The sequence below is a fragment of the Lottia gigantea genome (genome assembly GCF_000327385.1).
Source record: "Lottia gigantea unplaced genomic scaffold LOTGIsca_143, whole genome shotgun sequence".
Taxonomy (NCBI): domain Eukaryota; kingdom Metazoa; phylum Mollusca; class Gastropoda; family Lottiidae; genus Lottia; species Lottia gigantea.
Genome location: NW_008707672.1, coordinates 200,772 through 206,193, shown reverse-complemented (window position 1 = coordinate 206,193; position 5,422 = coordinate 200,772).

Below are 5,422 nucleotides of genomic sequence, written 5' to 3'. Positions count from 1 at the left end.
TTTTATTTTTTAAATATTAAACTAAATAATACAACAAACAGGGCTGTTTTATTTTTTAAGTATTAAACTAAATAATACAACAAACAGGACTGTTTTATTTGTTAAATATTAAGTAAGTAATACAACAAACAGGGCTGTTTTATTTTTTAAATATTAAACTAAATAATTCAGCAAACAGGACTGTTTTATTTGTTAAATATTAAGTAAGTAATACAACAAACAGGAATCTTTTATTTGAGTTATATTCTGGAGGGTGATTCACTGTTGTACCCTTTACTATATAAGCGTCACTCACCTAACTGTAGGTTATATTCGATAGTAGACGATCAAATATCACCTTTCTTACTTGAATGTCGGCGATGCCTCGAATAAGTATCGTCAATGTGCACGATTTGTAGAAGTAATGGCCACAGTAAGTTTGGTTATCAATTCCGTCAGCCCCTCCAACCTGCACCACCGACAGGAGGAAGCTGGGTTGATAAATCCTTGACCTTCAGGATAGCAAATGAAATTAAATGAATTTCATTTAAGTTTTATGACCTACATTTCTGCACCATGGGGTCTAATGAAGACGGGCAACGCTATGCCGAGTGCAATCGGGAAATTTTGCCAGGACAGCGGCATCTGCCTCCTCTTTTTCGATTTCCAACTGTCGAGGGTTCTTTAACGTGCACCGACTGTAGCACACGGGGCCTCGGTTTATTGTCGCATCTAGACTAGACGCTGGTTGAAAAATCCGAAGGTATTATCTCGACCTACTTTACTTAACGACCGCGGTGTGCAAACATCTCACACATTGGGTTACAATTGAATTCCCTCCTTAACGGACACCGGGTTATATTGACTCTTCGTGAACGCCTTTAGAAGCTATTACATAGCTTACATTGAATATTTGCAATACTTTATTTCAATACGGCGTCGTTAAACTAAACATAGTCATATCCATAAATTCTAGAACAAGTTATTTCCCTTTGAATGAAATGTCGATTTCGCTTGTAACACCTAATAAATTTATATTTAAAAATTTTTTTTTTCTTTTTAATGTGTCCGGGGGTGTAGAACTTCTAAGTCAACAACTACCGGCCAAACTTAAAAAGCAATGACCGTAGTGTTGACTGAAAATATGTGAAGATCGAATTCAAAGTGACATCCTGCTATCTAAAATGTAGTCAGTCAAACATAAATCAAAGCCAACCAATTCATGCCTACTATTTAGGCAAGACACACAAAAACTACTGTTATATAATCGGACAAATGAAATCCTGGACATTCAGATGAACTCAAGAAAAATTTACGATGTAGGGTAGGAAATAATCTTGGTATTAGATTTTAAGATTACACAGAAACAGAAGCAACTAAACGTTTAAAATAGATTCAGTGTCATGATTACCTAGATATTATGTTTGTTCAGACATATTGATCTGATTGTATCTCATGATGTTGACCTATATAGTCGTGACGGGTTTCGCGCGCGAAGCCGACCATGCTTACTTTTTTCGAAACACCTGATGGTACCTCTCTTTGGAGGAGTCCACTACTATAATATTTTACTCTTGATTTTGCCATTTTTCGGACGAGATTTTGATTATATCCTTGCTTGTATGAATTTTTATTGGTTATCACACTTCCATAGAAACCATGGAGGTCTGGTAAACTCGACACCAGTTAAATTTTAAACGACTGCTTGTTTCTGGTGGCATCTGGGAAAATCTGATCCGTCACTTGAGTCAGTCGAGAGATTAAAAATCGGATTTGTTGATATGTAGCTAGGGTTCATTTTATAACGGTTGGTCCGGTAGACTTTCGGATCCAATGCAATGTCATCTTGGTTTAAACAGATATAGTCAAACAACGCCCTCTAGCTCTGCTAGATAGTAGGACACCGTAGTTAAGATCAATGGTGGCTCAAAGCTATCGAATTACAATCTACTAGATAGTAGGACACCATAGTTAGGATCAATGGTGGCTCACTGCTATCGTGTTACAATCTGCTTCATAGTGGGCACGGTAGTCTAGATCAATGGTGGCCCACTGTTATCGTGTTACAATCTGCTAGCTAGTTGGACATGATAGTTAAGATCAATGGTGGCTCACTGTTAACGTATTACAATCTACTAGCTAGTAGGACACGGTAGTTAAGATCAATGGTGGCCCACTGTTATCGTGTTACAATCTACTAGCTAGTAGGGCACGGTAGTCTAGATCAATGGTGTCTCACTGTTATCGTGTTACAATCTGCTAGATAGAAGGACACGGTAGTCTAGATCAATGGTGTCTCACTGTTATCGTGTTACAATCTGCTAGATAGAAGGACACGGTAGTCTAGATCAATGGTGTCTCACTGCTATCGTGTTACAATCTGCTAGCTAGAAGGACACGGCAGTCTAGATCAATGGTGTCTCACTGCTATCGTGTTACAATCTGCTAGATAGAAGGACACGATAGTCTAGATCAATGGTGTCTCACTGCTATCGTGTTACAATCTGCTAGATAGAAGGACACCGTAGATAAGATCAATGGTGTCTCACTGTTATCGTGTTACGATCTGCTAGATAGAAGGACACCATAGTTAGGATCAATGGTGGCTCACTGTTATCGTGTTACAATCTGCTAGATAGAAGGACACGGTAGTTTAGATCAATGGTGTCTCACTGCTATCGTGTTACAATCTGCTAGATAGAAGGACACGATAGTCTAGATCAATGGTGTCTCACTGCTATCGTGTTACAATCTGCTAGATAGAAGGACACCGTAGTTTAGATCAATGGTGGCTCACTGTTATTGTGTTACAATCTGCTAGATAGAAGGACACCATAGTTAGGATCAATGGTGGCTCACTGTTATCGTGTTACAATCTGCTAGATAGAAGGACACGGTAGTCTAGATCAATGGTAGCTCACTGCTATCGTGTTACAATCTGCTAGATAGAAGGACACGGTAGTCTAGATCAAAGGTGGCTCACTGTTATCGTGTTACAATCTGCTAGATAGAAGGACACACAATCTGCTAGATAGAAGGACACGGTAGTCTAGATCAATGGTGTCTCACTGCTATCGTGTTACAATCTGCTAGATAGAAGGACACCGTAGATAAGATCAATGGTGTCTCACTGTTATCGTGTTACAATCTGCTAGATAGAAGGACACCATAGTTAGGATCAATGGTGGCTCACTGTTATCGTGTTACAATCTGCTAGATAGAAGGACACGGTAGTCTAGATCAATGGTGTCTCACTGCTATCGTGTTACAATCTGCTAGATAGAAGGACACCGTAGTTAAGATCAATGGTGTCTCACTGCTATCGTGTTACAATCTGCTAGATAGAAGGACACGGTAGTCTAGATCAATGGTGGCTCACTGCTATCGTGTTACAATCTGCTAGATAGAAGGACACCGTAGTTAAGATCAATGGTGTCTCACTGCTATCGTGTTACAATTTTCTAGATAGTAGGCATGGTATTTATCAATTTCTCTCATAGAGCAGTGAATAATTTATGTGTATATGCCTTTCTGTATGACAGGTTATAACAGCATTGGTATTATCGATACTAAAACTGAAGAATGTAAGCATTAAAGCATAACTTAACAGCTTAAAGAATACCAAGTCCCAAGAGATCGCTTCTAATTCTATCTCATTTTTCCTGATGTGGAAAATTCATATGCTGTTACCATGCTGTTATTCTAGATTCCGTATTCGCTTCGCGGTTCGGATCGTCAGTACTTGGGAGTTTTGTAGAGTTAAGACAATCCTATATTTACCTTAACTTAGAATTAAATGTTTGTCTGTAAAGCATTATCAATGGCGTATATAGGAGGTGGACCCTTGAACTATGCCTCCATTACCCACTTCGGGTATGTGAAAGGTGCTTCTGACAGTCGATGTCGGCTTCAGATGCAGCAGAGTGTGTGGGGCCTGTGATGGGTATTTTTTAAGAGCTCAAAACTCATTGCAGGTCATCCTGGATTATGGTGCCTAATGCAAACCCCAGACCTTCAAGGGGATGCACCTACACCTCTCATTTCTGCTCCCCGCCCGTTTATATGTGCATAAAACATCTCAAGTGAAAATAATTCCTGAATTTCTAAGAATCTTCCTCCGGTTCTAATCTTTTTGAGGTCAATTAGGAACATCACGGGAAACGTATGGAAGCTTCCAACAGATTATTGCAGACACTAAAGATACACCGAAGCACAGTATGTTGGGTTGTCCATGGCGAAATGAATTGGAAGAACTAACAGTCTATACATTTACAGGTCATAAGGTGAAAAGAAGGTTTAGAAATATTATTTCAAGATGGCCCAGCACTCATTACTCTCGAATACTTAGAAAAAGTGAAATAGGAGAATCAAGGAGAAAATACAACGGCGTACTACTAGGGGACACTCAATTTTGGTGACAACTTCCTTCTCGTTATTTCCTTTACCTTTAAAATTCCTTCAACAATAAGGAAAACGTGAAGGAAATTCCAAGTGAATGACATTCTTAAGATGGTCTATACAACGCCTTTAAATATCATTCTTGACTAGGGATTTCCTTTAAAATTTCGCCTTTTCTTATCTGCCATGATTATAATCATCAGAAAACATTGAATTAAGTGTCCTGTTTGGTTTTACAAGTAGTTCCAGAGTTCCCGACTGGGATTTCCAATCTATCTTTAAAATGCATAGTTGTAACAATCATTTCCATTGGTCAGTGCATTCTACAGTAAGTATGTCAAGGTTAAGGAAATTCCTAGTAATGGGAATTTTTAGGGTTTTCGATGCATCTCCCTTAAACATCATCTTTGGCGAAGGATTTCCTTAACTGGCTAGGGAAGGATGTTCTCTTAAGTTAAGTTGTATACATACGGGCCTTTAGCATTATTGGCGTGTAAACGCAATTAATCACTTTGTTAAAACTGAATAAATTTTCATTGTGAAAAATAGCAGTAGATCATCTGAGATACCTGTTGTAGTTTGATGCTTGTAAAGAATTTAAACAATAGGTTCTTGCAATGCAATCAGGAAGAATGCACTGCAATAATGTATATTAATACGATTGGCTATGGGGCTAATGGAAGTCATTCAACTAGTAGGTTATGAAATAATAATGGACTTTTTTTATGAAAGAAGAGTGGTTTCAGTCGGTATATTAGTAAACTGGCATCTCGAATATGAACACATCGGGCTTGTCGCTGACATAACGAACGTTTATAAAGGTGTAACGATGGAAGGTTTAGTTAGCTTGTAGTTTGTATAATAATCAACATGTTTGCAGATAATAGAGTATGGTTGTGTATTTTAACAATTATTTTATCTGTAACTGTGAGTTGTAATAGGGAGAGTTTTTGGCGGCCATTTCTCCACCCTGAACCTGTTACATTGAATTATTATAATTTGATAAAGAATTCTAGTTTAGGACGCTGTGCAAAAACCTGTCCAC